At 35.3% G+C, this 23,506-nt stretch overlaps 1 protein-coding gene across 1 annotated transcript in view; it reads left to right on the top strand.

Moving 5' to 3' along the window:
- LOC104391492 (chromosome unknown open reading frame, human C10orf11) overlaps positions 1 to 23,506 on the top strand; it is a 640,329-nt gene that overhangs the window by 222,318 nt on the left and 394,505 nt on the right. The window lies entirely within an intron of this gene.

Below are 23,506 nucleotides of genomic sequence, written 5' to 3'. Positions count from 1 at the left end.
ATTGATGTGATGAAAATAATTTGCTAAAAAAAAAGTATATTTGCATGCATAAAATAATAACAGAAGTATGTATTTGGTATTAAAGTTATTTTCTTAACTATATTTAAACTTGCTTTCTCATTTCAAACTAATCAAATAGCCTCCTTATAAGAGAAAGGCCAACAATGGCAAAATGTCTGTGCTAAACTTCCTTCTTTGAGTACAATTTTCTTATTGCCAGATAATTGCATTTTTGGCTGAAGTTCTAAGCACCAGTAATATCTTTTGCCCAGTTAAGTCAGTGAGAGTTGTGTGGTCCATCTGATTTTGTCAGGATACACAGTTTTGACATGCCCTATTCAGAAGACGGCTACTCAGGTGTGTCTAAAGTAGAAGCTGATTTTAGCATACACAATACTTATTCTTTGTATGTCAACCTTGTATTAGTCAGTGTGAAATATTTGTGTCACATGGTGACTTTTTTAATAGGGTTGTACAATAAAACTAGATAGAAACAACATTTCTCTCAGTGCTGCTAGCAAGCACATTATTGAAGAACTTTTTTTAAAGGCAGCACAGTGTAGTAAGCATTTTAAGTATTTAGATTGTTCAATTTCTTTTAAGTTTCTGCTGAAGGAAAGAGTAGTATAATTTTTCTGAGTGATGTATTGCTGGACCTTCTCAAATTACTTGTAAAGCAACACCTTTTTAAGATTAACTTGAGTTAATCACATTGGAAATATTTTGTTTGCTTGTTTCCAAAGAACACAAAAGAAGAATTTACTGAGTTTCCCATTCAAGTATATGGCATGGCAATCTATGAAAATATTTATACCATTTTATAATGTTGGAAATACATTTATATTAACAGATAGTGATTCAAGCTGTCATTATTCTGCATCTTTTTCATCTCCTCTTGTCAAGTGCAGGAGGCTGTTAGGGCAGTCCTGCCAAATGTTGTGCTTAGCTAAGGGAAGTCTGGAGTTAAGGAAAAATAATGCCTAAATTTAGTTTGATAGTGGGATTATTTTTATGGATGTTGTTTTATGGCTATGTCTCAACAAGAAAAAGAATAAAGAGCACATTTATTTTCAAGTAAGCCAAAAAAGACTTAGTAACCTTGATTTTCATCCTGCCTTTAGAAAGTGCCAGTTATCTTTTATTTACTTGTTAAAGTGGATGGAACCCCTTGTGGTATATGATTTTTCACTGCTGATGCTGGGCATCAGGTGGTTCATGGGCAATGGTACTGAGCAACGTAACTTCACCCTTCTGATCAGTTTTGGCCTCCATTTAAACTTAGATTTATTTCCTGGGACACATCTGTTCTATTATTGCATATCCACCCAGGTCTCTGTTTTTGTGTTTGTTTTTTTTCCAGAAGTGATTAGGGAATCTGAGAGGCAGCCCATCTGAAAACATGGTCATATTCCCTGTATAGCCTCCTAAATTTTATGGAGGAATTGGGATTAAAGTCTGTGGGGAAAAAAAGGCATTTGGATCCTCTCTATCATATTCTTAGACTTTTCCTCTGGCTTTCCTCTTGGCCCAGACATTTTGGTTGACAGATGTGAAATAATTTTCATAATTTCCCTTTTATATGCAGCTTTTCTTGTACTTGTGTTGGGGCCAGCCAGATCCCAGGTTCAGTTATCCCAGGATTTGATGCCACCCTGGCTGTTTGTTGGGTCCTCTTCACTCAGCTGGTTCCAATTCTGTCTAGTATCCTAGTAGTAGAGGAAGAAATTGTGTGATGTTCTTGCAGATAGCAGAAACAGTGCCCTTTGCATGCTTTGAAATGTTGTATCATTTACGTTTTGTTTCTTTTTGATGCTTTTTCAAATTTTTTATAAAATATACTGTACTTGATGCTATTGAGAAGAAATAAAATTTATGTAAGATGAAAAGAAGCTGCCAGTGTGCAGTTTTTAGCCTTGACTTGTTATAAAGCTAAGAGACAATTTAACATTTGGGATGGGGAGAGAAAGAGGATTACCTGAGGGATACTATTGAGAAGAGTGTAATTTTACTGTCAGATGTGCTTGGACTCATTTTTGTCAGAGTAATTTGCAGTAATCTACAGGTTATTTGTGCTCTGATTTTCTCAAAAGTACTGCGATGTGTTTCTTGAGACCTGTTGTACAGGTTGAGTTAACAGATGTCTTAGACTGTACCTGCCTTGCAAGTTCTGTAGCCTCCCTTGCCAGTCACAGAAGGGCGCACTGACTTTTGTGGACTTGTCGGGACCACTTGCGAAGTAGACTGCTGCTCTTGTATTCTGCTGGGAATGAGTGTTCACAGTGCCCACTGTTATTCTGCATGGGTCAGAGCCTTGGCATCCTGGTTTTCAGCTTATCTTGTTCATCTGAGGTCTGGAATTGTACTTGTTACTTTCAATATTGTTCTTTTTTTTCCTCTTATTTTTTTCTTTCAAGTCATTCATTATGTCTATAGGCATATGTCTATGTCAGCAATTTTAATAAACTAGCTATACACTGTACATACCAAGTCACAGGAATGGCTGTGATTGAGCTATCTCTGTACATAATACAAAATACATGTAACAATTTTAGTACAACTCTAAATTTAAATTAGCCAAAGGATTTCCTCCCTCCCCTTATGTGGCTTAATCAGTCTGTCACTTAAAAAATAATAAAATTTAAGTTGTTGTATGAAATACCATTTTGTTGTATGTTTTATATATTTTGTAGCCGTATTTTTAAACTTTTTCTGTTAGAAATACATTTTACTATCCTAGCAGAAAATTACTTTTTATGTTTCTGTAATGATCCCCTTGAGGTTATTTTTGCATAAATCCTATTTTCAGATACAGATATCTTTTACGTTAGAGAAAAAAGCATTTGTAGCAAAAAATGTAAATTAATTTTTTCATATTAAAAAAACCTTCAGTGGGGCCAAATTTCTGAAATATGACGATCAGTCACACTCTTAAGGAAGCAGGAGTACACAGCTGCTATCAGTTGTTCTACTGTTCATTGTAGATAGCCTAAGAGGAATATTTTCTATATAACCTATAGATTTGTCATGGGCTATTTTCTGTTAAGCATAATAATGAATTCCTTGAGTAGCTGTACCTCAAAAGAGCCTGAACAGATATTTGCTTTATTTTGTATTAAAACGTAGTTATTCCATTTTTATCCATTTCATTTGACTTACTACATAGGTCTCTCCTCTGCCCTTCTGTTTATTGGTGTTAAGACATCACAGAAGTTCTTACAAAACTTTGACAAAAAAAATGATTATTGAAATTCATTATCTTTATTTTATGTTGAATTAATTTGTGAAAGGGTACAGCATAGTGTGCTGATTTATTGTAAATTTTATTGAATTTGAGTATACTTTCATCTTTATTATGTCATTTCATGCATTTTTTGTTATGGAACATAACTTACCAACAAATATTTCTTTGTGTTAAATTGGATGGTCAATATCTCTGACTTAATGGCTTCAGATAAGGTTGAAGGGAGCTGATACTAGTTTTTATTTAAAAATATTGGGAAAGCAGGATATAATTTGTAAAGGGTTAAATTAGTTTTTATTTAATGTTTTGATGCCTTCTAAGTTACGTGTAAAGGCTAAGGAACAGGATAAATTAGCATTCATCTGACCAACCATACCTTTAGTGCAGGACTGATTTTTTAATTTTTTTTTTAAATTTTTTTTTTAGAGGGGAATGTCATCATAACACTGTATTATTGCTCCCAGGTTGGAGCAGAAGTCTGAATTCTGATAATTAGTCCACTTCAGTCAATGCCAAGTCGAGCATTAGGTAATCTCTAAAGTTTAAGGAATTGATATAATTTAACTTCGAAGTTTAAGAAGTTGGGTTTTTTTGGAGGAATGGTGTTCTCAGGGACTTTATTAGTATATACCAGTATGAATTTATTTAGAGAAGGAGGTTTGAATGGGGCATTTTTCTCTGTTCTATTAAGAAATTATTTGAGTTATTCTTTATGTTGGTTGGCTTAAAAATATTTATAGACAATAAAGCTTTTAAAATAGTTTCAATGTCTGAGAATTTCTACATGTTCAATTATGGATTCTACTACTCACTGAATTACAACTTCTTCTTGAATTGTCATGTTTCTTTTTGGCCTGGACATAATGATTTTAGGATTTAGTTCTTATAAATAGAGGGCTTTTCTTACAATATAGAAATCAAAACCTCCTCCCTCACTTCTTTTGGTCCATAATTGTTTCATTGTGAACTATCACAAAGTATATTATTTGAGGAAGCTGATTGTAGAGCTTACCAGAAGGAAGACAAATTATGGCAAACACTGTAAGATTTTTTTTATAGGATCCACTTTTCCCCTCCAATGTATTTATTAAAAGGGTAACATGAAAAACAAGAACCACAATTACTTGCCTAGATGCCTGTCTTGCAAGAAATGTTTTTCCTTAATAAAGGTAATTAATATTTTAGAATGTATCATGCTTCTTCCAGTTCACCCACTGGCCTCCTTGATGTAACTAATACGGTTGAAGCCAAAGAATCAGTACAGACCAGAAGGGGCTCACAAAGGCTCAATCAGTTAAGCACAGAAACACCATTAAGCAGTGTCAGAATGCCTTCACAAAAACCTAATTTAATGTATATAGTTTTTGGAAATATAGAAAATAATATCAGAAGAAGAGCCTGAGAACATTCCACTGTATAATGTAGCAGTACTCTTATAAAGACATATGTAGGAAAATTAGTATTGGGATGCACTTTAATTTTTCTGCACACTAACTCCAATGAAAATTGTGAGTTGCTCTAAATTTTGAAACATAACTGCTGAAGATGTTCCATATTTAAAATTGAGTATTTGATTTGTATTAGTTTTGATTCTTTAGCTCTGATGACTTGCTAATATTCTTTATAGTCTTTTTTTCTAATTGATGAAAATGTTTATAAAAAATTGACATCCAGTTATGTACAGTTGAATTAATTCCTAGGATGGCTTTTATAGCATACATCTTTTCTGGGAGACATTTTCCTTTAAATACTGGTGTGCTTTAAAGAAGGAAAGCTGGAAAATGAAGGGCAGGTATCCACTGTGATGTATTGCTGGCATGGTAGCAAAAGATGCTAGAGTCTCTCATGTTAAGGCGTTGTATACATCACAGAATCAGTCCCCTAGATGATTGTAGTGAGACATAATACATCAGTTTCATGAGAAGATTGAACTACTCGTGTTGGTATAGGATAGAATATTTTTCTGATATACTGTTGAAAAACTGTTCTGCTGTGTACTGTTTTGAAAATACTATACATCTGTACGCACCATTTAGATTTGTGCATGCAAACTTGTATATGGTTTAAATGCATGTAGTATTCCATTTTCTAGTAAAGTTACCAGAGGAGTAAAAGAAACATTTGCTGGGCCTATTCTTCACTTAGCTTTTTACTTTTAACAAATGAAAAATACGTAGAGCAGTTGTCATTTGTTAAAGTGTAACAGAAAGAGCGAAACAGGCCACTGGATGCTTCATCAAGAACGCTCATTCAGAATGATGAATGTGGCTAAACACACATTTGTTCGTAAAACTTGCAGAGTGGATGAGCATCATTAAGCATGAGGAATAGGTGCAGCACGCTGAGAAGAGTGGAGCAAACAGATGTTGTGAATTTTCGCAGACATCCTTCATCCACCAGTCCATCATTAATATGGTTGAAGGTGATCCTTTCTTTTTATTTAATAAGCACAAAGTGCATGTACTATAATACTGCTGAACACTTTTTCCAGGGGGTTTAGATGGGGGGCTACTAAAATGCAGATAGATGTACTGTTTATGCATGGTGATAGCATGTCAACCTTGTGAGCTTGCATGCATGGTTTGACATTGCTACTTTCTTCTCTGAGTGCCTTTCTTTGACAAGCTTCCCAATACAAAAGTCTGAATGCGCAAAGGATGCCCCCAAAATCAATTTCATCTGTGGAATTAACTTTTTTGATGGCTTAAGTACTGATTCGTTGCTTCTCCATTTATATGAAAAAAATTCCTTTATATATTGCCATTTTTTTCCAGGAATTTCTTAAATTTCCAGTATTGGATGTTAATTTTAATGTGTATCTCTGCATCAGATTTTTAAATCCTAATGTCTGAAAAGTTTGGAGAAGTGCATTTGATCTTTACCATGCTGTTTTAGAGTTGTTCTAATATTTTTTTATACTTCTCAATGATGAACTGTTATGTTAACATATTTTTCAAGTACACTTTTACAAGTACAATCTTATTGTTATATGGAAAACTGCTTTTGTGGTGGTCAACTACATCTTTAAAATGTGTTTGCTTGCATTATCAAAGTTGTTTAATGTACTAGTTGATGTTAATTATTAGTTATTTTGGTACAAAATGTGGGCAGCCTTTCACAGCACTAGACATCACTTATAAACAAAATGGCACTTAAAGGTGTTTCCATTTAGTTGCATAGGTATCCCCTCTACTTCTCAAGTTCCTGCTCGTTTACTGGGACTTATCCTGTGTGTGTTTAGCCTTGCACAAGAAGCATGTTCAAACTATTCACATGTGGGAATTTATAAAAGTACAGAAAACTGTTTACAGGATTACAGCTAAGTGAAAGCTGCAGGAACGTGGTCTTGAAACAAGGCAAGGAGAGAGTAAAAATACGGGGAAAACATTATTTTGACATACCAAAACCATGAGAGGTGATACAGTGATCAGTCATATGTTTCTCTGTATAAAGGCGTAGTCCTTCTCTGTAGTCTCGTTTCAGAAATGGTCCTCTTTAATGTATTTTGCACCAGCAAATTAATAGTAAGTCAAGCAATACTAATTACTTATCCACAGAGAGGAGAAGAGGAGAAAAACAGTAACTTGATAATGCCACTTACTCTAATTGTCTCCATGTTTTGTAATATTATTTTCTTTGTTAATTTTTTTATGGCTTTTCAAGTGTTAGTGAAGATGTTACATAGAAATATTATTATGGAATGTTATGCCAACCATGTTAAATTAGAGAGAAACTGAATGATCTTTTACATGGTTTCTGAGGTTAGTACAAACAGGTGCTTTGCACCAGAGGCAAGTTCTTTAGCAAAAAATTACAAGAGCCTTTTTTAGTTCTGCAGACTTTTGAATTTTGCAACATAGAACTTCTGAAAATTACTTCAATTTTTTATTTTATTCCACTTTTTTTTTTTGCAAACTTAATCTTTTGCAAGGTACACGGGTTTGTTTTTTTCATTGTCTAGTTATGCAAAAACTATCATAGATTCTTCTTAGCCTGAGCATTTTTATGATCAAATAAAGATCAGCTGGTGTTATACCTTTCTGTGCTTTACTTCAAATAACTGTTATTGCCTTGTCAGATCAGGCTATGTCAATTTCACTTAATTGCTTTCCTAAACAGAGACTTACTCATCAAGGTAGTGCTCTGTGCTTGTGGCTACTTCTAGCATATTTTTAGTCTCCTGGCTGCAAAAGACATACAAACTCATCTTTTCTATCTGTAAAGAAGGAATGCTTGTAGGTTTGGGGGCTGGTGGATATTGTTTTTGAATGCCAGCCTGTGTCAATGATCTGAGTAAAATGTCATGGGTTTTGAATTACGACCTATTTCTAAAAGTTTGCTTTAATAGACAAAACCTTTGGCAAGTTGAGAATATAAACCTGTTGTTACAGGCTGTGCATGAATGTCAACTTGGGGCTAGAGAAACAGCCCTAATTTTATCCCATAATGTTTCTCCTAATATTTGTTCTGTTTTTTGTTGTTGGTTGGTTTTTGTTTTTTGGTTTTTTGTTTTTTTATGGAGCTCAAATTTATAATTAGATTAATTTTGCTTGGCTTTAGGGTTTGTGATACAGAGAGAATAATACCGTTCTGGAATTCCATCAGGGTTAATGCCAAAATACCACACCAAAACAGTTTTTCAAGGAATTTTAAGTACTGAAATAACATACAAATAAGAGCTCCTTGAATACTCTGAGGTGTAAGTATGCCTGTCAAGTCTAAATTCTTTTACTGATAGATTAATGGCTCCTGCAGTAACCTGAACCTTTATCAGTAATATGCAAATTTAAAGGAAATTATTGGATCAGTAGCCTGGATAGGTTGACATCAGTCTGAATGTTGCATGCCAGCTCCAACATCTGTGATAGAAAGCGATGTATGTGCATGTGTAGAGATAATCTTCCTGTATGGAGGTATTGTGTGTGTTCCAGCAACTTTCTCTTCAGTTAATGGGGTGAGTGCTGGCATGTGTGCATGTGCTGATTCTAAACTAGGGGAGTTATATGCAAATTGTGGTGATGGCATATTGCACCTTGCCAATCCTCAAAAAATGCTAGCATGGAAGTTTCAATTCCTAATGCTAGAGCTGTTAGTTTTACCCTGTAGGAAGGTATCTGAATTTTCTATGCAGGATTATTTTCTTTATGTTGAGGGGGGAATAGTGATATTAGCTGACTTGAGAAGAGGTAAGAGAGGACAGATATATTAACTAACCTTAACTAACGGGGCCCACAAAGTGCTGTGTAAATGCAAGCAAGGTTACTGTTTAGTAATAAGAAAGCCTTTTGAATTACGGTAAAGGGAATGGAGGATATGCACTGTTTTGCTTTCGAAATCCGTATCAGGATATTTGGAGGACAGGCTATCACTATTATGTTAAATTGTTCTACCTGAAACATAAGCTTCTGTCTTTGCTAAAGCTGCCAGTTTTTATAAACAACTGAAGACAGAAAGGGTTTACTAAGAATAATGTTGAAGCCCAGAAGAATCCTGCAGCCTATAAATCTTAATAGAGGTTCTAAGATTCCAATGGGCTGCATGTGTCTCTTTTCCCAGCCTCACTCCATCTTGGCTCCCCTGTGATGACTGCAATTTTCTTGAAACAGAGGCACAATGACTTGAATTTACTCGTGGCACTGTTTGTCTACAAACAGGAATACATGCATATAACCTATGCAAATCAATAAAAGCATGTCAAGACCCCTTAGATTGCAGTACTCTGCTAAAATGCAATTTATCATGCTGCAAATGAGAGTAAGAGACTAGGTAACAAATAGTGTCTGATCATTTAACTAGCACCTGTTGTCATGCATTTGAAAACTGCATTTTTCATTTGGCATACAGTAAATTGCATTTTCATATATATTGAATGGAAGGGGGGACTTAGGGATGTACATAGGATTTTATGAACAATGGAAGTTTTACATCTGCTTGCTAGAAAAGGTTGTATCGGAATCTAAAAAATCTGTTCAGTTGTTGAGAATGCAAAATGTCTCTAGCTACTCAGAAAAATATCAAATGAGAAATTTCAATGCTAATTCATATAATCAATAAATGTAGAATTACTAAAAGCTGTTTGTAAAAAAAAATAAATCTAAATTAGACCGCAGGTTTTTAATTTATTCTAAGAGTGTGCTGGATGGGGCAAAAAGGGAAAATTCATTTGTGAAGTACCTTTTTTTTTTTTTCTCCTGTAGAGACTTTCCTCCCCACTGCACCCCCTTATTTAAGGCTGATCTGACTGTTTTTTTGAGAGTGTTTTATGGTTGAATACAAATAATAACTTAAGATATGTATATGTAAGGGAGAACTGCACAGAGTTTGGAGATTAAATCTACTGTGCAAAGGTAAGAGATGGATTTCGGTCTTGAAGTATATCCCTTTGCTGAACACTTCAGAAAAAATTGTTGGCTGGCATAAAACTTGTTGATTTCACTGAGATGAAGCCAGTTATGGTTTTGGTGGGTCTTTTACTTCATTAAAGGTGCTCTTGGAGACATAGTATGCTTGGCAATTAGAGGGTGATGAAGATCTTTTTACCCTAGACTAAGGCTTTGCAAATGCTCATGGATTTTGCTGCCACAGTTAAACTAAATTAATCTTTGGAACATTTCCCCCTATATATCTGTGTTTTTAATGATACATAGTTCAGTTCTTGGAGCTAGGGGACATATTCATGTAGGTATAGTTTTGTTCAGCACAGAAAATATTATCTTTTACCTGGTACCTGTGTCATTCCTCACACCTTTGTCTTGCATTGTATTTCTCTATGTATTAAAGAATTTAGTTTCTTGGAAAACTAGTGTGGGTGTTGGTTTCTAGGTTCATATGAGTTATTAAATAGGTCTAATTGAGAATTTCACTGTGGGTTTTCATAAATTATAAGTTACCTTTTTATATTGTGTGTCCAAATGAGAGATTCAGGAGACTTCACTAGCTCAATATTTCTGACAGATGAGTTAAGCTTCTTCTACGTAATAAGCACATGATGCTACTGCTACTAAGTTCCTGAATTTTTACTGTCCTGCCATTTTCACATTAGTACTAGTATCTGCTATATTAACTAATTATTATCGCTTAAGGCATTTTTTTCCAGTCAGAAAGTTGGCCTACTGCTGGCTGTAGAAACAGGTTTATGAAGTATATGAGCACTTTTATATGGCTGAGAACAGTTGTGAATTTTGTTAGCAAATTGAACATTTGAAAACAAACAATTGAACAAAAAAATCCTTCTCTGTGTCTCCTGCAAGAAGTACTGTATCCACAAGAATGTTTTTGTGTAATAATGTGTTAAGGATTTGGTGCATTGTAAGCAGATTGAAGACTTCAATTTTTTTAATTTCCTTTTTAAAAAAGCCTATTTGCAGATACAATTGTACATTTTTTCAAAATGCATACATTAGTAGAAAACAGATTATATCTGTATTGATATGCAGAAATGTCAATAGTCATAGGAGGTTTTGGTGTAAAGACAATTTTTAGTAACAGAAGAACTGACTGAATTTTGGAAGAGTAAATGCATATTTGAGAAAAATCCTTTTAATGCTTATTAACATGAAAGAAAATGCAAGCAGTGTAAAGATGAAGTGGTTTGCAGTGTTTCAGCTTGATTTTAGTAGCAATGAAATGTAAATTGTTATGGTGCAGAACACTATGCCAAGTCATGGGTTTTATTTCAGATCATTAGTATGATGAGCATGTTGTGTTTATGTGAACAAAACTCTGATGAGCACTAATCTGAATGGCTACTTAGTAATTTCAATCAGCTTGTAATTATTGTTTGGCAACAAAAATACCAGTTTCATCCAATAAAACTGGTAGCCTTTCATAATTATTTTCCTAATTCTTGCCTTGGTGTCATGTGGTAGTACGATTATTTGTCTTTTACTTTTCTAATTTTAATGTCCCAGTGGGTTGACCTCAGACTATGGTAATCACCCTTTGCATGCAGTAGGGCATTTATTTTTAATAAAACCCCCTCATTTAGACAGTGTGCAGGCATGCCATAAATGAAGCTTTTTCATTTAAAAACAATTTTTCAGAATAATTAAGAAATTTAAAGGAAGTATTTCTAAACAGCATACTGGTGTAAATGGCAGTCTTTAAGGGGGGGGAGTCTTAAGTATGTGTAAAAGACGTATTTAGAAAGATAACTTTTTTTATTTGGAGAGAGGGAATGCTGGTGGTTTCCTTTTCACACTAAACACCACTTTATTTTGAAAGATGTGGAGGACCCTTCAAAGCCCCAGTTAAACATGTGCACCTCAGGAAGGTTAATAAGCAGTATAAAGAGCTTTGGGTTTTAGTTCAGCTGCTACCACCGACCCCACATAGGCGGTTTCTCTGGGGCAGTTGGTCCCCAGGTGTCGGTCATTAAGGGCGGCTGCCCCTCGTTAGGCTCCTGGCCTGTGGGAGAGGGGCGGTGGGAGAGGCCTGGAGCAAAGTGCTGAGGTAACTTGGCGGCCAGTGGGGCTGCTGGCGGGAGGGCAGAGCAGGCCCCTTCCAAAGGGCTTGGGGCGGGCAGGATTTCAGGTCCCTTCATACACAGGAGGAGGGGGGAAGCATGAACTTCTGAAGGCTCATTGTTTCATGTGTTTTGACACCACACCTGCATGTGGAGAGAAAGTAATAGCAATGAAAAACATGTTGGATCACTACTCCTCTGGAGTGAAAGGTGACAGTTTTTTGTCTTGCTCTGGGTATGAAGAAGTCTTGGATATATATCTTTGCTGTTGCACGTTTTAAATTTATGTTTGCCTGAGGAGGAGTGGGTGATGTTTTCAGAAAGGCTGCTGCAAGTGTGTGGCGGGGTGCTAAGGAATTGTCGTGTTCTGTATTGCTCTAGATATGTTTTCATTCTTTACCCCACCTGTGCTTGGCATCTAAAGCTTGGATAAAACAGAGCATAAGACCTGTGAGGAGAAGCCCTGTTGGCATAAAGGTTGTGCACCTGCACCAAAAGGTCAAAATCTGATTGGCAGTGAGTTGCACAAGGTGGGCTGTACAAGAGGGCCCCTTGTACAGATAAGGGATAGGTAAATACATGTCAAAGTGCAAAGGTATAAAATATTGAAATAAGGTTTTTGTGCTCTGTTCACCGTCAACTTATTTTCCATGTTTTTTGACACTCGGGGTTTTTTCCTTATGGGAGGATATTTAATTTTTTTTCCAAAATGGTTGAACATAATTTGATATTTGCTGATAGAACTCCATTTTTGTATGTTTCAGTTACAGTCTGATCTATTTTCTTGTTTGTAGAATACAATAAAATAGATTTTAAGAGACAAATATACCAGTTGTTTTGATGTAAAGATCTCAATTTAATTAGAAGAGAAAAAGAAATTTTTTTATTTTTTTTTTTCTAAAACATCTTTGAATTGCTTGCAGAGGGAGTGGAAAAAAGCATGTTTAAAATGTTTTGACACCAGAGATCAGATGTGAAGTGTTTGATTTCATTGTTTCTATGTTATTATTTTTTATTCATACATTTTGCTCCATTTTAAAACTTCTTTAAAAAGTAGGACTGGGAGCTAGCCCCTTCGACATTAATTTGCAATACTGAGCAAATTCTGTGACTTTGCCAGCTGTGCTTCTGTTTCATATAGAAGACCCCAAACTATTCTTGATACTTGTTCTGAAGATAAATTAGTGGCTTCTAAATAATGCAGTGAACCCTAATTCTCTTTGATTAGTAGTGAGTTAGATGATAGCGACCCATTGAAATTGGTCATCAGCATAAATAATGAGTGAATGAACTGATAAAATGCAAAGTCACTGGCCATCATAAATCAAATGAAATCCACTTTCTCTGGAAGTCACTGAAATTAGAAGTCCATGCTCCTATTAATTATTTTGCCTTCTGAAGACGACAGTGTTATAAATCAGCCTTGAAAGGCACTTCACTTAGGAAGCTGAAAGAGTAAGACTGCCTGCAAATTGTTTTGTATACGCACCTAATTGTTTCTTAAGTAACCCACCTTTTTGCAGTATGTGCTGAAAAGCAGAAGGTGCACTCAAAAGTGTAGATTAATGAAAGCAGATATTGCTGTAAGAAAATGATCTGGTTAGAATAATAGCTGTGCCTTATGCATTGATGGTCAGTGTGAAGCTGAACCAGCTGTTCTTATTACGGTGTTCGTCCAGTCCTCCTTCTTTGGTCTTGAAGTGGTTCTCATTTATTAGCTAGATATAATTACATGGCAATAAGGAACTTGTTAATAACAGAAGTCTGAAGCAAGGAAAAAAAAATGGTCATGCAGACTAGTTGAGTTCAAAATTGCGGTGTGCATTTGTCTAAACAACATAATGGAGGAATTGGGAATGGCAGGTAAATGCTTCTTGCAGAAAATGTATGCTTTTTTTTCTGCAGTAGTTTTAATCTGTCTATATATTTATATGCATGTATATTTATATATGAATATATATATTAAAAAAACCAAACAACTGTGCTTCCTATGTGTTAATGGAACACTCCTTCCATAATATCTTCATTTTTCTTTGTGTTGGAACTTCATCATGTATATCATCTAATTATGCTCAAAATTTGTCTTCATTCATAGTACCAGTCACTTAATGAAACACAAGTAGACCTGAATGATGAAGATGATCCAAGGGCTGGAGCACCTCTCCTATAAAGACAAGCTGAGAGAGTTGGGCTGGTTTAGCCTGGAGATGAGAAGGATCTGGGGAGACCTTACAGTGGCCTTCCAGTACCTGAAGGGGGCCTACAGGAAATCTGGGGAGGGACTTTTTACATACATGTAGTGATAGGACAAGGGGTAATGGTTTTAATGTGCAAAATGGGAGATTTAGGGGCACTGGTAAGACACTGGAACCAGTTGAACAGAGAAGCTGTGGAAGCCCCCTCCCTGGAGGTGTTCAGGGCCAGACTGGGTGGGGCTCTGAGCAATCTGGTCTAATGGGAGGTGTTCCTGCCCATGCAGGAGAGTTGGAACTAGATGATCTTTAAGGTCCTTTCCAACCCAAGCCATTTCATGATTCTCTGAATCACAAGGTGAATGGTCACAGAACTTATCCTGGAAAATGTGGAACAATGGCCTTACTTTTTAGGATGTTAGTTTGTAGTTCCAGCTTTTCATGTCTTCTCTCATCTAAGGTGATGAGCAATGTTGACTTGGTATGGATAACACATTACGATAGATAGGTGAGAAAGACTGAAAGGAAAAAAGGTTTAGAAAAAGTTTTAAATAAAAACAAACTATATAAAACAAAACTAGAAGAGGTTGTATGTATCTAAGAAAATATATATGAAATATTTATATAAAAGTATAGTGTAGTAAAAAGACTCGGTGTCAGCCTCTTAACCTTATGTATGCTTATCTGATTTTATGTCAATACATAATCTGTGTACTAGAGAACCAGTTATGGAGATAGGTAGAGATATATGGTACAGGAATTCTACCTCTTTGCACAAAATATGTGATTTAATGTTATTTTCTACTAAGGCATCATAAAATGTACACTATAATTACTTATGCCTATACAACTCTATGCTTACTTATACATATTATCTGTGGGAAAACTGAATGAGAAATGGAGTTTTAACCTTTTCCCAGTTTCCTACAAATGCTTTGACACTCCTGGAATATGAAAATTATTTAAGCTGCTGTATTCTACATACTTCTCTTCTGACTTAATTGATTTAGACAAAACTATTGTGTACCATGTTAATTTTCTTTTTTTAAAAAAACAATCTCTGATTCAATAGTAATTTTCATTTGTAGTTCAGCATGGTGGATCTTCTACTTATAAATAGAGCTTGTAACTAGACAGAAGTGCAGTTTCACTGCCTTGCATTTTGGTTATCTTTTGGTGCACAAAACCAGCTAAAAAACATACAAGAATCTGTCGCCTTACTCCTGAAAATGAAAATTTCTTATGTTGTATTTGCACATTATTATTTCACAGGCATTACTAATAAACACTTCATTCTAGGAATTGGTTGAATTCTGAAACTTTGTCTAACTGAGACTGGAGTTGCTGTTGACCAAACAGGGTTGGCTAATAGGCAGGACATTCTTAGGAATTTGCAAATGTGTACTTATTTTAAGACCTAAATACAATTCAAAGTTTGTTTTTCATATGGTAGTTCTTGAATTTCTGATGCCTTGTAACCTGTATACTTGTTGAGATACACCTTCAATACCATGGACTAGCTGTAACGCTCTGCATTTCCACTCCATTCTATAGTATACAGTTTTACAGCATCTTCACACCCCGAAATTCTAAGAGATCAAAACATGCTTATACAGTTGTTGGGAACTACTAAAGAGAGTAAATTCATCTCTTTGAGTTAAAATGTGAAGTATAACAGTCTGCATGAAGCCACCAGATTTTTCAAAAGACTTTTGTTTCCTCTCATGGCAATTAGAAACAATTTTTACTGTTCACAGACAAACCCAAAACAAATGGGGTGAAGTATGGAGGAATAAAATTAGCAGGTATAATGAGAACTTGTTTACTGACACAAAGTTTTAAAGTGGTTGTTGTATGCAGTGTTTGTTGAAGTACATTGCATATCACTAAAAGAAAGAGAATGCTTTTAGAATCTGGATCAGTCAATTCAGGTCATTTATGAATTTGTCTGCACACTTTGCTAACAGGCAAGGCTATCTTTGGGATTTAAGCTTTTAGTTTTATTGTGTAATAGGTTTCTACAATGATTATTTATAATCTACTGATGACAAAAAGCTGTTAGAGCATAAAAAAGTTCTTTGAGAAAATACAAGCAACTGTAATGAACAATTACTGTGGTGACTGAGTTATTTAAAAAAAACCTCAAGTGCATTATATTTGCTTGGACAAAGATATTTGATTTATATATCTGTACTAATTTGCAGTGGGTGAGTGTAGGCGCAACAGTCCAGTAAGTACCTTGTTGAAAATGTCAGACCCAAGACATCATTGTAGGTAACTCAGGTCTTCAAGTGCTCTGGTGTCAGCATTTCTTACTTTTGATTGTCAGTGTCATTTTTTTTGAGTGCAGTGGCATGCTACGAACAAGATTGCCTGTTAGATGTACTTTAGATGAATTTGTGTCCTACTTTACAGACTTGTACATAAGTTAACAATCAAAAGAAGCAAAGTTAGGTCTCTAATGAAACAACCTTAGTCCCCATGCTGCTTTAGAAGGTACCTTATTTTAGTTGCTTTGGTCCACTTAAGGAGTCCTATATGTTATATGATAGAGGGTGCTATGGAAAACTCTGAGTTGCTTCTGTCAAAAGTAAATTTCTGTCTTATGCTTTGATATAAGATAATTAATTTGATTCTTTTACTAACTTCAAGAATGGCTACTTAACCTGTGTAGTAGTTTTCATTGCAAGGCAGACTTGATAAGGTTTAAGTAGTTCCATTGAAGTCTCTGTAACAAAAAGGCAGTGTAAGAAGACTAGAAGATGTCAACCCTACACAGCTCTTCAGGTCAACAACAGTAAATGTTGTCTGAGAGGGGAAAATAATTTTTTTCCTAATTTTGCTCTTAAATACTTTCCTGACTATTTATGTTTCACCATAAGGCTTCTCAGCAAGACAGACAGTGATGAAGTGGAATCTAGTGGAAAATTTTTAATAATTGTATTGAAAAAATAATATCTAAGTTTGGACATTGTGGAAGTAGCTGATGACAGTATCACTATCTATTCTGAGACACAAAAGGCTAACAGTGCTAATCCTCTTTACATTACAATAATAAGTGACACTGCCTTACAGACTACTTGAATAAGAACTCAGGCTGTAGCGGAGGAGCCCTCAGGGTGTAATGCAAAGGACAGTTGGTTATTTGACTTAATGTTTAATTCTGGCCATAATAATTAATCTCCAGATTAAATGTCTACTTTTAAAAGTGTATTTAATATGGAAGTATGGTCTTCCCTGCGTTGCCTTTTGACATGACTGGTTTTGAGAAGTGTATAGAAGCTTTTGTTTGTTGTCTGGGATATAATTTATTTCATAGAGATGTATTTGAATGCTTGTGGATTTGAGATTGAATACAAGCAGCTATTGGCTACAGTATCATGGTGTGTGATTTGATTGCACAGCCATTCTATTAAAAACAGTGTTCTGTCCCTATAAATAGTACATAGCCTTGATGATCGACAGAAGTGAACAGTGTAAGAGTGACTCCCAAGCAAAGTGGAAAACCCTTTGTTTCCATGCTGATAACCCTAAGTAGTGTAAGCAAGCCAAGAGAAAAATGGACTTTGTACAGTGGCAGGTAGTGATAGGACAAGGGGGAATGGTTTTAAAATGGAAGAGGATAGATTTAGCTTAGACGTCAGGAAGAAATTGTTTTCTGTGAGGGTGGTGAGACACTGGAACAGTTTGCTCAGAGTTGTGGATGCTCCCTTCCTGGAAGTGTTTATGACCATGTTGGATGGGGCTTTGAGCAACCTGGTTTAGTGGGAAGTGTCCCTGCCCGTCCAGGGGGATTGGAACTAAATGATCCTTAAGATTTCTTCCAACTGAAACCATTCTATGATTCTGTGACCTGCATTCTTCTTGTATCAACTGTTTTAATGCCATCTTGTGCCTATTAACAGAATTACGAAGACTTGTTTTCACCATGGTGCCATGAGAGCAAAAATCCAGTTCTGAGATCTGAGAACAGATTTTGATTAGTATGTGTTATAATATCTGGTACAGTTGTGGGCTGTTTGTGGTTTATGTGCTTTAATAGTCCTTAAAGTCCTAACAAGTTTTAAGGATCTCAGGACTTGTTACAAAGAAGAATAATGGACAGAGCTTGAAATAAAACTGGTGTATGTTGAGTGCACTATGTTCTGTTTGTTATGGTAGCTATTGTGCATACTTACAACTTGATGTTTTCAAAACAACAGCTAAAACAGATTTATCTACCTCTGTAACCTGTAGTTAAGTACTGGGTAGCAATTCTCAGATGTAACAAAAATATGCACTGTCATGAATTGCTTTTCAAAACATCTTTTCTAAAAATTTTGGGTTTATACATGATATTTCACCTGTTCTTGGGGATATGCTTTCAAACAGTATCTCCAAGTTGTCCATTTGGAGGGCTGAATGCATACTTTCATTTTACTTTATATGGTAATTAATGATGTAATTTGATTTGTTATTTTATGGAGAAAAAAAACCTGTTCTGCTCTCTACACTTGGGTAGAAAACAAAAATAATAACATGAAACTTTAAATAATTATGTGAATAAGGAGTTGTTTTTTTTTCTGGCTTGATCCTTGGTTAAAAAAAAAAAAAAGCCTGCATGTAAATATATTTTTTATGTATGCTAAGCATAAAGATAGCTCTGTCCTACCATATTGATTTATTAGATTCTCTGACATTTTAGTTGTGGTCGTTATGTTATATTTATGAGATGAATGTTGGATTCCCTCATTATGTTATCCTCATTTATTTTACATACTTTTATGGCTGGTTGTGCTCAGCTTTACATTTAAACCTTTATTGCAGCTGTTAGTGTTGGGGGGAGCGGGAGGCAAGTACTTATTGATCAGAATTTACATGTTTACTGTTGTAATCATTATTTATTTAATCTCTCTACAGATAAATATAAGGTCCTTTCCTGAAATAAAATAGTATATTTCAGGAGGTCTCTTTATCTGAAAGAGGATTTTCTTAGGAACTTAGTAGTGACTGGATTTCTCTAAGGGAGGATGGTGAATGTTTCACAATATTGACATTGAATTTTCCTTTGTGTAAAAATATGTGAGTGATCTTGGTAACTTAGTATTTTATTTATGTTTGCTGTACACTGGAGATGAAGCAATGGTAACTTCAAAAATTATTATTTGTCATAGGCTTTCTTTTCCATTTAATGATCACATGACCACTTCAAACCTGCCTTCATTTATTTTTATGACACAACGTAGTAGTTCTGTGTGTCCTTTTGCAGCAAGGGAAATGGAAGCCTTGAGATTGACAAACATGGCTGTAACTGGAATACTTTTTATGAGAAGCTTTAAGCAAACCCAAGCTAGAGGTGTAGTGAATGTCTACCTGCCCTACCTGATGGGAAGGGGATCCCACCACGGCGGTAACATCCTTCTGAAAACCTACATTCAAGTAGGAGAATGACTAGTGTGGTGGTGGTGGGAACAGCAATGTACCTGAGAACTGTCATAGATTTGCTAGTGAAATACCTGTGACAGTGTACAGCATGTTAGGACCTGGCCCATGGTTTATAAATGCCTACTTTTGAAGATACAACTGATACGAATGTTAAGTAGCTATTTTTATGTAAAGCAAACTTGCTACTGTAGTACTTTTGCTTTGTATTTGATAGTGTATTTAAAATTTGGCAGTGCTCCTAAGAAATAATTTCCTATATAATCTCTACCTTCTTTTTGATTTTCTCGGAATAATTTATTTGGAATTGTAGTGTGCTGTATAAATTCATCATTGTTTTCAGAGACTCTGAGTGTAGTGAGCAAATGATTTCTAATCAAGATTTCTAGGTTACTGTTCATAATTAAGCTTAGTATGCTGTATAACTCACTATACCACATTTTCTGGTGACAGCCTCATGAATTAGATATCATTACAAGGGTTCTGGAGATTTATATTGTTGTAGGGATACACTGTAGCCTTTTCCCATAAACTAAAGTGTATTTTTCTGGCATGTAGAAATTCTGTGAAAACCTGCGTTTTGTCACCCAACTTTTGAGCTAATATGCATCTGCTGTGTTGTCTGCAGACATGTTTTACAGCTTTTTTATACTTAGTGTTGCTTCTCCCACCAAATACACTTTGGATAACACTGAGTAGATAGCTTAAATTGGAGGAATTTATGTATTGTAAAGCTAAGCATAAATTATTTTGATACATCTTAATATTATTCTTCTGTAGGACTGTATGCACAAGTATAGGATGTACTCTGATGGTAAATCTTTTATTGTGGAATATTATTCATTCCCAAACTGTCCTCTGAGTCCACTGGAATTTGTTTTTCATTGATATGATTTCTGATTCTTTTTTTAATATGAATACTTCTGAAATACAAAGTTTTTTTTCTAATGAATCATTATCATGTGCTAGCAGCAAAGGTTATTCACTGAAAACTTGAGAAAAAGGTAGTGAAAACTAATTTTGATTGTTAATGGAAATGTATTTTTAGTCTTAAACAGCTTCCCTCAGCAATAATTACAATCAGGACTCCTGGGTGTTTTTGAACTTCCAAATTTAGATTCAGCAGTTCTTTTTCATTTAGTAGTCAGTGTTTTACAGAACATTGTGAATTCATACTTATAGCTAACATAAGGAGAGCAAAGAGAGTATATTAATCTATCCACCCTTCTATGCTGATTCTATTCTATATAGGTGTTTTATGTGTTACTAAGAAATGGCTAGGCCTATACCATATACAAGTTAAAGCATTTATGTTATTGTGCAGTTGAGTTCCAGATGTCACTTCTGGATTTGAAAAATGTGAATTCCATCAGTTCATGTAATATATAAGGATTAACAAGATAGTTAGCATCCTTGTAGAAACACATTTCTGTTATTCAGCCACTAAGATACAGCTTGTGTAGAAAAACAGACACATAAAACATGTATTAATTTGGTGGTTTAGAAGTTAACATAAGGTACAGGTCTTAGTAATAAATAAGGATTGAATTAGTTAAGCAGTATTTCACTATTGTCTTAGTTATTAAAAGATTAGGCCTTTTTCCTCCTGCGGTATTTTAATGTACAGTTGTTAATCACATGTTTGCATATACTATTGAGGCATAAATCTTGCCCTCTCTACTGGTGAAGATTTAATTTTGAGAAGGGATTAGTGTATGCCTTTTTCCTCCAGCAAAACCTTGGTCAGGTGTTTGCAGTCTAGTGATTAAAGTTCTGGTTCTCTAGTTAAAAGTGGAAATATGCAAGTAGCACTAATTCATGTGTCTGAATTTTACCTTAAGTATGCAGTTCTTAAGAGTTTAAGCAATAGTTAAAATTAATCCTGTGTGCAGTTTCTGAGAGAAGAAGGAGGCAACAAATGTCAATAAATCTAGATCTGTTTGAAGTAAATGTCACTAAATCTTAGTCTTGACTGCTCTCTGGTAGTGTCAAGAACTGCTCTGTAAGATGAATTTGAGAGGAGGATGTAAAAGGTACCATATTAAACCATAGCACTGATAAGTTTAGTTAAGAGGCAGAAGATGTCCTTGCAGTGACATTCAGCGGCTGATATTTGTTTCCCTTTAAATATTATGCTGTACATCTATGAGAATGATGGCTTGGTGTTTGTGACATTGCATCTTCACCAAGGTTACTGGCTCCAGGACAGACAGTCTCTCCTCTCTTTCTCTCTCACACCCTGTCAATAAATATCCACTTGTCTGAGGAAGTGAGATACAGATTTTACAGCTGACACCAGAGCATCTTCATTTCCAGAAGCAATGAGTTTCAACACATGTGAACGTGAAGTAGGGGGAAAAAAAAATAAATAATTAAAGGGATATATCTTTCAAGTCTTTGTCATAATAAAGCAGTTATCTCTTCCAGACAACAGAATCCAAGGTTTGGCAATAGTATAACATTTAAAGTCTTTCAGTGAAATAAAAATTTCTGTTGTAGCAGTGACATTAGCCTAACGCTTTCTCTGAAAACCAGATAAATATACTCCACTTAAAAAAGGTAAGCAATTTAAGAAGAATATCATGTATACATCAGGATTTTTCTTCTCTATTAATTCAGGGTGTTTGCAACCTGGTATTAGATAAACATGTTCACTGTTCTGTTGTACCAGAACATGCAACTTTACCAGCTTTCATCTATAAATGAGGGAGGACATACTCCTTACATACAACTTAATGTATGCACAATAAACCAGGGATGTACAACACTGGGATTTTTACTACAAGTGGAGATTCTGAGTGAAATATGTAGCAAATTGAACAAAAGTAAGTCAATTAGAAAATATCTTAAATTTTCTCATCTGTAGCCCATTTGTTTCCTGAAAAGAAAAGCAAATAACTCTGTGGAGTATTTCATCCATCCACAGTTCATTTAGTCTCTAGTTCTAATTTATGTAATCTTAAAATTTGTGAATAAAAAGGTTCTCTTGCCCGTTTTTTTGTTTTGTTTTTAAACTTTAGAACTAAATGTGTTAAATGGAAGCAATAAGTCTGATTTATTGTTTGCTGGTACCAAGTTGCTAAAATGGTCTCTCTGCTCTCCTTTTCTCTCAGCTCCTTCCACTCCCCAACCTTCCCCTGACCTCCAGCTGAGTACTGATTGTGGTCCAAGTCCTGATTTCTTACCACTAATAGTACCACTGCAAGAAGTAGAATTAAGTGCTTCACAGCATTTTTCAAGTGCTTAATGACCTGTTTGTATCAATACAATAGGCATCACCTATGCTTTCTCCCAAGAGGGTCTGGTTAGCCATTACTGGAGCAGAGAGGTAACTGCATGTACTTTTTCTGTCTAGGAGCAGCTTTTTCTAACAGACTTCTTATAGCACTTGCATCAGGGGCTCTGGAGGATCATTTGGCTACATACTGTACAGATGTGCTGCTGTGAGCAGGACTAAGGCAAGCTGTTCTTCTGAATGTAATTTTCTGAGCCTTTGTTGAGATTTCCTACTTTGAATCAGCCTCAGGATATATGGAAATACTGTGTAGTATTGTCTTGCCAAAGACTTTTTCTCCAAAAAGAAGCCTCTGAAATGTCCAGCCTGAAAAACATACATTCTTGATACTAAAAGATGCGCATCATTTGAGAGCTGGTGTTTCTGGTTGAGAATCAAGTCCTGGAATCTTTTACAGAGCTAATGAATTTTGTGCTATGGCAGGAATTTCTCTGAGATTCGGAATTTTATTTCCCCAGGAAAGTGTATCTCAGTTTAAAATACAAATATATGATGGTCTCTTTAAGTATCTTGAATACACGGATTACATTTGCAAAGGTGATATGTTAATAAAAGGTGTTTATGTCCTCAGGAATTTCTTGCTCTGCATGTCTTGCACAAAATTTTCATCTAAATACAAGGATTTGCTTAGATTCAAGACTTTCTAGGAAAACCTTGTTAATAGGCTTGTTGGTGGAATTGACTACAAAGTTCTCAGTTACAAAGCAAAATATTTTCAAACTTTAAAAATAATCACTTTGGTAAGTATGTGTGAAGGACCAGGTATTTCCTTACACGAACATGAAATGTCCTTTGAGTCAGCCGACAAAACTGACTTAAAACGGTGTCTCCACGCGGCAGGAAACCCCCTCTGTGTGTATGGGGGGGGGAGCAGCTGCTGCAGGGGAGGAGCC

Source organism: Chaetura pelagica, unplaced genomic scaffold (genome assembly GCF_000747805.2).
Source record: "Chaetura pelagica isolate M959 unplaced genomic scaffold, ChaPel_1.0 scaffold166, whole genome shotgun sequence".
Classification (NCBI taxonomy): Eukaryota; Metazoa; Chordata; class Aves; order Apodiformes; family Apodidae; genus Chaetura; species Chaetura pelagica.
This window is presented reverse-complemented; position numbering and strand designations above follow the sequence as displayed.